Raw genomic sequence first — 12,395 nt, 5'->3', positions numbered from 1 at the left:
AAACACTGGCATTTTACGATGCAGCCCAGCAAGCCTAGCTTGTTTGGCAGGCATATCAGCCACTTCATGCCTCCCTATCCAGAACCATGTACTTTTCCTACAAAGAAGAAAATCCACAGTCAGCCAACCCCTCATAGCTCAGGACATGTGCTGTATCTCTAACGGAATCACACATCTCAAAGGAAATGGAGAAAAAGGACATCAGTCATCCAATTGGGAAATCTCTTTTAAGAAAGGATGACCCCCACAAGAAGGGAAGAAGGAAGGAAGGAAGGAAGGAAGGAAGGAAGGAAGGAAGGAAGGAAGGAAGGAAGGAAGGGAGGGAGGGAGGGAAGCCCCAGCCTAGGCAACATAGCAAGATCTCATCTCTACTAATATATATATAAATAAATAAGCCAGGCCTGGTGGCGTGCACCTGTAATCCCAGTTACTCAGGAGGCTGATGTGGGAGGATCAATTGAGCTGAGGAGTTTGAGGTTGTAGTGAGCTATGATTGTGCCACCTGCACTCTAGCCTGGAGTGAGTGAGACCCTGTTTAAAAAAAAAGAAAAGTAAAGATGCCCAACTTGAACTCCCAAATTTTCAACTTTGGAGACCATAGACAGGAGTTTAAGTTTCTTCTGTGGCATCAACTAGCTTTGGGACTTTTACCAAACCAATTAACCTCTCCAAACTTCGTTTTGTCATCTGCAATATGAAACTAATAAGGCCTACATAGTGAGGCTGTTATGAGGATTGGAGAGAATTACGTAGAGGACTATAGTAGACCTCAGTAAATGCTATTTTTCTTACTTCATAACCTCTTACCATTTGCCAAATGTTTTAAGCTAAGATGAAATGGAAGTAAAGGGCTTATTTTTAAAGGATGACACCATATTGAAAAAAAAGAACAAGGGCCGGGCGCAGAGGCTCACGCCTGTAATCCCAGCATTTTGGGAGGCCAAGGGGGGGGGGTGGATCACCTGAAGTCAGGAGTTCAAGACCAGCCTGGCCAACATGGTGAAACCCCATCTCTACTAAAATACAAGAAAATTAGCTGGGCATTGTGACGGGTGCCTGTCATCCCAGCTACTCAGGAGGCTGAGGCAGGAAAATTGCTTGAACCCGGGAGGCGGAGGTTGCAGTGAGCTGAGATCATGCCATTGCGCCCCAGCCTGGGCAACAAGAGCGAAACAACAAAACTCCATCTCAAAAATAATAAATAAATAAATAAATAAATAAATAAATAAATAAATAAATAAATAAAGGACAACTATAATATCTATTCTTTTGTATCTGGCTTTTTCCATTTTACCATATGTTTTCAAGTTTCATTCATGTTGTAGATAATTTTTTGTCTACAACTTTTTTGGAGACAAATTTGTTCTGTCTACAATTTTTGTAGACAATTCTTAAATTGCATTTTTTTCGTATGAGTGAGATTGAAATCCTGTAATATGTAAGCTTTTATATGATAAAAAGCCATTTGTGTCTTTCATGTTTGTAGTCCATTCCTCCTATCCAACAATAGGAAATAACTTTACATTTACTCAAATATTTTGGCCCATCAGCAGCATTTGAAGTTCTCTTCATATACATCTTGCATAGTTATGTTAAATAAAACTAGTTCTTTAAATTGACACCAGAAAATAACTAGTAATTGAACACTAGTAGCACCACTTCTAAATTAGTCATCCTCTCAATTTGTAAAATTTGAAGTTGTGTTAAAATTCCACAAGGTGGCAGAGTGGCGCTACTAAGTTGGGCTCACCACATGGGTTTAAATACATTCTAAATGTGTTGATATATGCATTCAATGGAATAGTATTTAGCTTTAAAAAAGAACGATATTCTGACACATGCTTCAACATAGATGAAAAAACTTTGATAACATTGTATTAAGTGAAATGAGCCAGTTATAAAAGGACACATATCGTATATTCCACTTATATGAGTAGTCAAAATCAGAGAGACAAAATAGAATGGTGTTTGCCCAGGGCTGGGAAAAGAAGAAATGGAGAGTTATTGTTGAATGGGGAGTTATTGTTGAATGGATCCACAGTTTCACTTTCAGAAGATGTAAAAATTCTGAATATGGATGGTGGAGATGACTGCACAACAATGTTAATGTACTTAATGCCACTAAACTGTACACTTAAGAATGATTAACATGGTAAATTTTGTGTTATTGTATATTTTACCACAATAAAAAAGATGGTCAAAAATAAATTCAAGTAAAGAAATGTATAAAGGATACAAAAGTCAGCCAAGGGCAGTGGTTTACGCCTGTAATCCCAGCACTTTGGGAGGCCGAGGTGGACGGATCACGAGGTCAGGAGATCGAGACCATTATGCAAATGGTGAAACCCCGTTTCTACTAAAAATACAAAAAATTAGCTGGGCGTGGTGGCCGGCACCTGTAGTCCCAGCTGCTCAGGAGGCTGAGGCAGGAGAATGGCGTGAACCCAGGAGGCGGAGCTGGCAGTGAGCAGAGATCACACCACTGCACTCCAGCCTGGGCGACAGAGGGCTCGTCTCAAAAAAAAATTATATATATATATATAAAGTCTTCCACTGTACTGTGTATCCTTCCAAAATTTCTGTAAGTACACCCACACCCAGGCATAAATAACTCAATATTTTACACTGTATGGTTCAATCAAGAGAAATATCCACCTCATCCTTCTTTAGAAAAAAAAGCTTACGACTAAGTTTTTTCCTATGCAGTAGAATTCTGTGAGTTTCAATACATATAGATTTGTGTAACCACCACCAAAATCAGGATACAGAATGATTCCATTACCATCTCTCAACTCCTGTCCCCCCAAAATCAAACTCCTATGCTACTATTTTACATTACAGTCACACCCTTCCCAAAATTAACCCTGGGAAACCACTGATCATTTCTTCCTATCATATTATCTTTTCCAGGGCACCATATAAATGGAAACATGTAATATGTAACCTGGCGAGTCTGCTTTCTTTCACTTAGCAAAATCACCGTGATATTCATGGAGGTTGTTGCCTGTGTCAATAGTTTATTCTTCTCAATACTGGGTAGTATTGCATTATACAAATATACCACAGCATTATTTATCATTCAACTGTTGAAAGACACGTGGGTGGTTTCCAGTTTCTGGTGATTATAAATAGAACTGCTGTACGAGTTTTTGTGCAAATGTTAGGTTTTAATTAGTCTAGGGCAAACACACAGGAGAGGGATCATTGGGTCATAATGTACCCATAATGTGGTTATATATTTACCTTTGTAAGAAATGACCACATTGTTTTCCATAGAGGCTGTACCATTTTGCATACCCAACACCAATGTATGAAAGTTTAGTAACTCCACATGCTTGCTGGATATTGATATTGTCAGAATTTTTAATTTTAGCCATTTTAGGAGGCGAGAACTGACAGGTTGTCATGGTGTTAATTTGCATTTCCTTAGTGATTTATGCTGTTGAACTCTTTTTTTTTTTTTTTGAGACAGAGTCTCACTCTGTCCCCCCGGCTGGAGTGCAATGGTGCAATCTCGGCTCACTGCAACCTCCGCCTCCTGGGTTCACGCCATTCTCCTGCCTCAGCCTCCTGAGTAGCTGGGAGCACAGGTGCCCACCACCACGCCTGGCTAATTTTTTGTATTTTTAGTAGAGACAGGATTTCACCGTGTTAGCCAGGATGGTCTCGATCTCCTGACCTCATGATCTGCCCACCTTGGCCTCCCAAAGTGCTGGGATTACAGGCATGAGCCACCGCGCCCAGCCGCTTTTTTTTTTTTTTAATAGCATTTTGTAGTTTTTAGTATAAACATCCTGTACATGTTTTGTTACAATCACACCTAAGTGTTGTAATTTGGGGGGAGCAATTTTAAATGGAATTTTATTTCTTAATTTTAATTTCCAGTTGTTCATTGTCAGTAAATAGAAACATAATTGACTTTTGTGTGTTGATAATGTATCCTGTACAAAGCTAAATTCACTTATTACTTCTAGAAGTGTAACCAAACTCAGGTCCAGCTGCTCACCACCTATCAAGCTAAACACACAAGAAACAATGCATGGTAAAAGAAAAGTAACCTTTATTTCAAATGCCAACAGTTAGGGAGATAGCTGAGCTCAAGTCACAAAGAGATCATCTCAAACTCTTGGGCTGACTGAAGGAATTTCAAAAGAGAAACTTGCTGTGAGAATCATGTAGGAGTGTTGCAGAGTGCAGCTCTGCATGCCTTGTTCTGATGGCTATCTTGGATAATCACCTATTCGGAAATCTTGTTGGTGTTATCTTGACTTCAGCCTGATGATGGTGAACTAATTGTTTATGGACTCCCCTAAATAGAAGGATTTCCTAAGGGCTCCATGCCTAACTTGTTTCAAGATTAGCCCCTGGAACTTTTAAACAAGCAGATGGTTAGATAAGTGAGTATGGTGCAAAGGAGTGTCTGGTAGAAAAGGGAGAGAAACAAAGAGTTTCAAAGTACATTTCAAGCCCATATTCTGAGTTTGGAGAAAAAAGTTCAGAAATGCATTTTACAGTGAAGACACTCAGTTATAGAAGGGTCTATATGCATTTCTCTTACTTTATTTTACTAATGAACATTCTTTTAAAAATTTAATTTTTACTTTTAGAGACAGTCTTGTTCTGTTGCATAGGCTGGAGTGCAATGGTATGATCATGGCTTACTGCAACCTCAAACTCCTGGGTCCAAGCGCTCCTCCCACCTAAGCCTCCCAAATAAGTGGGACTACAGGCACATGCCATCATACCTGGCTCATTTTAAAATTTTGCACAGAGACAGAGTCTTACTATGTTGCCCAGGCTGGTCCTGAAGTCTTGGCTTCAAGCAATCCTCCTACCTTGGCCTCCCAAAGAGTTGGGATTAATAGGCATGAGCCACCATGTCCAGCTGACATCCTTGTTTTATATCTGAGTTTAGATGAAAAGCATGTGTCTTTCACCAATAAGTATGATGTTAGCTATAGTTTACTGAGCTGTTTTTTATTAATCATATATGGTTAACTTTTTTTTAAAGAGACAGGCTCTATTGCCTAGTCTATAGTGCAGTGGTGTGATCATAATTCACTACAGCCTTGAACTTCTGGGCTCAAGCAATCTTCCAACAAAAGCCTGCCTAGTAGCAGGTGCACACCACGATGTCTGGCTTATTTTTAAATTTCTTTGTAGAAAGGGAGTCTCACTATGTTGGCCAGGCTTGACTTGAACTCCTGGACTCAAGTGATCCTCCTACTTTGGCTTCCCAAAGTGCTGGGATTACAGATGTGAGCCACCACACTCAGCCTATAACTGGTTATTTTTTTTTCTTTGTTTAAAATTAAGTTCCGGGATACATGTGCAGGATGTGCAGGTTTGTTACATAGGTAAATATGTGTCACAGTGGTTTGCTGCACCTATCAACCCACTACCTAGGTGTTAAGCTCAGCATGTATCAGCTCTTTTCTCTAGTGATCGCCCACCCCTACCCTCCCCAAAAAGGTCCAAGTAAATGTTGTTCCCCTCCCCGTGTCCACGTATTTTCATTTTTCAACTCTGACTTATAAGTGAGAACATGCCATGTGTTTCGTTTTCTGTGCCTGCATTAGTTTGCTGAGGATAACGGCTTCCAGATTCATCCACGTCCCTGCAAAAGACATGATCTCATTCCTTTTTATGGCTGCATTGTATTCTATGGTGTATATATATCACATTTTCTTTATCCAGCCTATCATTGATGGGCATTTGGGTTGATTCCATGTCTTTGCTATTGTGAGTAGTGCTTCATTGAACGTACGTGTGCATGTGTCTTTAAAATAGAATGATTTCTATTCCTTTGGGTATATACCCAGTAATGGAATTGCTGGATCAAACGGTATTTCTTGTTCTAAATCTTTGAGGAATTGCCACACTGTCTTCCACAATGGTTGAACTAATTTACATTCCCACCAACAGTGTAAAAGCGTTCCTATTTCTCTGTAACCTCGCCACAAGGGAATCTCCTGATCCACGGATTGGAAAAAACTGTGGGAAAAGCGTAGTGCTCCTGGTTGGTGGCACAGTCCATCACCACTTCCCTTGGCTAGGGAAGAGAGGTTTCCCTGGTCTGTGCACTTTCTGGGTGAAGTGACATCCCACCCTGCTTCTGCTCTCTCTCCATGGGTTGCGCCTACCGCCCAGCCAGTCCCAGTGAGACGAACCGGGTACCTCAGTTGGAAATGCAGAAATCAGCCACCTTCTGTGTTGGTCTAGCTCAGAGCTGCAGATGGGAGCTGCTTCTATCTGGCCATCTTGGTGCCTCCCCACCGTTAATTTTTATCAGACATCTTTTTCTGTACTAATTGATATAATCATGAGGTTTTACTTGGTCTGTAGTTTTCTCGTATTGTCCTTGTGTTGTGGCTCTTGTAGTTCAGCAAGTGGAAGGGAATGGCTCCCAGCAATTTTTTTTTTCCTCCCCCATTGCTCAGCGAGCAGAAGGGAGGGTTTCAGTGTTACAGGATTCCTTCAGTGTTACACTGGCAGCTGGAAATCTCTTTGGCTGCTGTGAACTCTGTCCAGGACCTCACTTGAGCCTGCTGGGCTCACTCTGTGGGCTTGACCCAGAAAGCTCTGCTTGGCTCGTGCCGGGCTTGGATCCCACACAGGCTGTGGGATCCGCACTCAACCTGTGGCTGGACCAGGCATGCTGTGAATGGTTTCCATGTTAGGCACCAGCATCTAGATGAGGGGAACATGGTGGCACCTGAAAACTTGGAGACATCAGTAACCACAGAGCCCCAAAGAGTGTTATAGCTCTTGCCTGGGAGTCCCAAGTTCTGCCCCCAAGAAATGTTACAGCTCTCTCTCATTCCTGCTGCCCACAGCTTGATGAACGGGGTCTTGTTACAGCTTGTTCAGTCCTGCCGCTCGCAGCTTGGTGAGTTCTGGGTTCTTGTCCCAGGACCAAGAGGAATAAGGTACAGAGATACCAGAGAGTGAGTAGGGCGGAGAAGAATTTTACTGAGTGACAAACAGAAAGCTCTCAGCAGAGAGGGGGCCCGAGAGCGGGTAGTGAGACTAAGTCTGGGGTTTTTATGGGCTCAGAATGGGGGAGTACATGCTGACTGGTCCATAGGTGGGCCGGAAAAAGCATCATTTGATAGGCTAAAATGTATCAAGAAAGTTCTCACTCCAGTCATGGACTCTATCCACAACTTGCAGCTCGGTTTTCAGGCTTCAGGCTGTCTTTGGCTTGAAGGTTGAGTTTCACCAGGGACCTCCCCCTGTCTGCCTAGGAATTTGTCTGTCTCCTTTTGGCTGTCACTTGTCTGGTTTTGATATCAGGGTAATGTCCTTATAAAATGGGTTAAGAGGTGTTTCCCTCTCTTCTATTTTCGAAAAGAGGTCATGTACTATTGCTATCATTTTTCTTTACATATTTGGTAGAATTCACCAATGAAACCATCTCAGCCTGGAATTTCTTCTTCAGAAGGTTTTAACTTTTTGTTTATTTATTTTTAAAATAAGTAAGTTATTTTATTTATGAACTTACTTATTAAAGTAAGTTCAACTTTTTATTTATTTATTTTTTTCAACAGAATCTTGCTCTGTCACCCAGGCTGGAGTACAGTGGCATGATCTTAGCTAACTGCAACCTCTGCCCCCCAGGTTCAAATGATTGTTGTGCCTCAGCCTCCCAAGTTGAGTAGCTGGGACTACAGGTGTGCACCACCACGTCTAGCTAATTTTTGCATTTTTAGTAGAGATGGGGTTTTGCCATGTTGGCCAGACTGTTCTTGAACTTCTGGCCTCAAGTGATTCACCTGACTTGGCCTCCCAAAGTGTATAAATTCAACTTCTTTAATAGTTACAGTGCTATTTAGGTTGCTTATTTATCCTGGGTGAGTTTTGATAATTTGTGTGTTTTGAGGAATTGGTCCATTTGATCTAAGTTTCCAAATTTATGCAAGTGTAATTTTTCAGTATTCTTTATCCTATTTTTTTTTTTTAAAGACAGGGTCTTACTAAGTTGCCCAGGTTGGTCTTCAACTCCTGGGCTCAAGAGATTTTCCCACTCAGCCTCCCAGGTAGCTCTCCTTTTAGGACTCCCTCCTTTTAATTTCTTTTTTTTTTTTTTTTTTTTTTTGAGACGGAGTCTCACTCTGTCGCCCAGGCTGTAGTGCAGTGGCCGGATCTCGGCTCACTGCAAGCTCTGTGTCCTGGGTTTATACCATTCTCCTGCCTCAGCCTCCTGAGTAGCTGGGACTACAGGCACCCATCACCTCGCCTGGCTAGTTTTTGTATTTTTTAGTAGAGACAGGGTTTCACCGTGTTAGCCAGGATGGTCTCGATCTCCTGACCTTGTGATCCACCCGTCTTGGCCTCCCAAAGTGCTGGGATTACAGGCTTGAGCCACCGCACCCAGCCCCAGCCCCAATTTATTTTCAAGCAGACAAAATGAAAATGCAATATATCAAAATTTGTGGGATTGTAGGTAAAGCAGTGTCTAGAGAGAAATTTATAGTATTAAATGCTTGTATTAAAAAGATTTCAAATCAATATTCTAAGGTTTCACTTTAATATATTAGAAATTAAAATCAAAGTAAAACCAAAACAAATGGAAGAAAGGAAATAATGAAGATAATTGCAGAAATCAATGCAATTGAAAACAGATGAATAAGAAAATGAAACCAAAATCTTATTTGAAAAAAAATCACCAAGATTGATAAACCTATAGTCAGACTGATGAGGGAAAAAAGAGAAAAGACATTTTGACAATAGTATGAATGATATCCCCACAGAAGCTACTGCTGGTAAGAAAATAGGCAAAGACTATGAATAACTCTATGGCTATAAATTTGGCAACTGAGGTAAAATGAAACAACTTCTTGAAGGACACAAAGTACTAACTAAAACTCATTCAATATCAAATATGTATCCTGAATGTTCCTATATCTATTAAAGAAATTGAATTCATGGATAAAAACTTTTAAAGAAAACTCCATGCCCAGATTGTTTTAATGGTGAATTCTACAAAATCTCTTCCAGAACATAGAAGAGGAAAAAATACTTCTCTGCTCATTTTATGTGATCAGGATTACTCTGATACAAAAACCAGACTTACATAAATATCGTGATATGGTTTGAATTTGTATCCCCCCAAATCTCATGTTGAATTGTAACCCCCAGTGTTGGAAGAGGGTCCTGATGGGACTTAAATAGGTATTTCTCCAAAGATATATAAATGTCCAAAAAGCACATGAAAAGATATTCAACATCACTAGAGAAATGCAAGTCAAAACCACCATGAGACACCACATCCATTAGGATGGTTATCATAAAAGAAAAAAGAATCCTAAGAAACAAAAATAATATAAACATTGCTAGTGGGAATGTAAAATGGTACAACTATTATGGAAAACTGTATGATGATACCTCAAAAAATTAAACATAGAATTACCATATGATCCAGCAGTTCCTCTTCTGAGTATATACCCAAAGGAATTGAAAGCAGGGACTCAAACATGTATTTGTATACATATGTTTATAGCAGCATTATTCACAATAGCCCAAAGGTGGAAGCAACTTAAGTGTCCATCAGTGAATGAACAAACATGATGTGTCATACACTTACAATGTGTGATGGTCAACTTGATTAAGGAATACTCAGAAACCTGGTAATCCATTATTTTGGGGTGTGTCTGTGAGAGTGTTTCCAGAGGAGATGAGCATGTGAGTCTGAGTGGACTAGGTAGGGAAGATCTGCCCTCAGTGTGGGCAGGCACATTGCAATCTGCTGGGGGCCCAGAGAGAACAGAAACAGAGACAAGGTGAGTATGTTGGTGTATCTGTGGGACCTGGAGTACACTCTTTCTCTTCTGTCCTTGTACGACAACTCCAGGCTTCCTGGCCTTTGGGCTTCAGGACTTACACCAGTGGCTTTCTGGGTTCTGAGGTCTTTGGTCTTGGTCTGAGAGCCACACTCTCGGCATCCCTGGGTTTGAAGCCTTCAGACATGGACTGAACCATGCTCCTGGCATTCCAGGGTCTCCAGCTTGCAGATGGCCTGTTGTGGGACTTCTCAGCCTCCATAATTGTATGAGTCAATTTCCCTAATAATCCCATAATCCCCTCTTATCTATCTATCTATCATCTATCTAATCTCTCTATCTACCTATCTTTCTATCTCCTCCTGGTTCTGTCTCTCTGGAGAACTCTAATACACATTCATTTTCAGCCTCAAAAGGGAATAAAATTCTGACACATGTCATGACATGGATAGACCTTTAAGACATTATGCACAGATAAATAAGGCAGGCAAAAAAGGAGAAATACGGTATGACCTCACTTACTTGACCTATCTGGAATACTCCAGTATCTAGAGGAGAAGAAAGTAAGACAGTGGTTACTAGGGGTTGGGACCACTGTCCTACTTTCTGTCAGGGAGGAATGGGGAATTATTATTTAATGGGTACAGAGTTTCAATTTGGGATGATGAAAAAGTTCTGGAGATGGATGGTAATGATTGTACAACAACGTGAATGTACTTAATGTCACTGACCTGTACACCTACAAATTGCTAAAATGGTAAATTTTATGTTATTTGCATTTCACCGCAATTTTTAAAAAAGGAAAAAAAATAATTGTAGCCATCAGTGACTCAGTGCTTACGATGATAGCTATGGAACTGCAGCCATTTGCTATCTCAATTTTCATAGTATTTTATAGGTAAGCAGACAAGCTGAGAAAGTCAAGCTCCATCCATGAGTTGTATTATAGCTTATCTTTCTGGTCTACCAGTAGTTCCTTCCTCTCTGCACATTTTCACCCCCCTCTGCTGCTCATTCTTAAACCCTTGACTTCACAGGATGGGAGTATTCAGGAAAAAGGCAAGTTTTTAATAGACTTTCCGAATTGTAAACATTTTCTTCTATTTTTGTATGCTGAAATGTTTTTCTTTAATCCTGAATATTTTATTAAATTTGTGATTTTTCTCTTTAATCTGTTAACGTGGTATATGATGGTAATAGGTTTTCTGATGTTGAGCCATTCCTTGTATTCCTTGGGATCACCTTACCTAATCATATTATATACTGTTGAGCTTGATTTGCTATTTTGTCTAGGATCCTTTTATCTATATGAATTTCTGCTTTTCCTATGAGGTTTTGTCCAGCTCTGAAATTTTACCCACCTTACAATTACAAGTCAGCCTGTTACTGTTTCATGGATGCTGGAAGATGTGACACTTCTGGGTCACCGAAAAAGAACTTTATGGCTCACAGCAATAAAGAAGTTTACATCAGTTCCTCTTGACCCCTGAATCCCACAGGAGCAAAGTGAAAATTCCAGAGAGGGGCTCCACATGCAGTGAGTTTAGGTGGCATTTAGCAGTTGAAGGTCACTGGGCTTGGGGAATCTACTTCCTTTATATTATACAACACCTGCCCTTTGCCTCAGAACCTCTTTTTTTTTTTGGCTTGTTTTGGTTTTTTTTTTTTTTTGAGACGTAGTCTTGCTCTGACACCAGGCTGGAGTGCAGTGGTGCCATCTTGGCTCATGCAATCTCTGACTCCCTGGTTCAAGGGATTCTCTTGCCTCAGCCTCCCGAATAGCTGGGATTACAGGCATGCACCATCACGCCTAGCTCATTTTTGTATTTTTAGTAGAGACCATGATTTCACCATGTTGGCCAGGATGGTCTCGATCTCCTGACATGATCCACCCGCCTCGGCCTCCCAAATTGTTGACATTACAGGTGTGAGCCACCGTGCCCAGCCAGAACCTCATCCTTCAAGGTTGCTCACTGATAACTGGCCAAGGCAAAGAGTGGTCAGGGCCTTGCATTCTTGACATATCCAGCACGAAAGTGCAGGGACTCTTAGGGTCCAAGGCAAATTGCCTTTTCTAATATGGTTTTGGTATCAAGGTTACACTAACCTCAATTAACATGAGCTTTCTCTTTTAAATCCCAGAAACTATTTGGATAAATGAGGGATTTATGTCTTGAAGTTTTGGTAAAACACTGTAAACTGGGCCTATGTTTGGGGCGGAGAAGGGGAGAATTTTGATGTGGTGATCATATTTTTTTTCTTGAGTGAACATTTTGTATTTTCCCAGAAAATTAATCCATATCAAAAAGTTCTCAAATATGTAGGCTGATTTTTACAATTGCTTGAATCTACTCTATTTATATCTCCCTTTTCATTGAAGATATTTCTATTTGTGACTTTTTTTTTTTGCCAGGCTGACAAGTTTTGTTCCCTCCCAAAAATCAGCCTTTGGTCCATATTCTACAGCTCTTGCATTTTCCTCTCATCTCCATCCTCTGACAGAGAGTGATGGGAACTATTTGAATCTTCCACATACCTGTTAACAGGTTCCAGCTGGAGTGGGAACCATAGTTCCTATTTCATCCTGTTTCTGTGGGCTGGTCCAGCACACCT

This window comes from Piliocolobus tephrosceles, chromosome 18 (genome assembly GCF_002776525.5).
Source record: "Piliocolobus tephrosceles isolate RC106 chromosome 18, ASM277652v3, whole genome shotgun sequence".
Lineage (NCBI taxonomy): Eukaryota > Metazoa > Chordata > Mammalia > Primates > Cercopithecidae > Piliocolobus > Piliocolobus tephrosceles.
The sequence above is the reverse complement of the archived record's forward strand: the minus strand, read 5'-3'. Positions refer to the sequence as shown.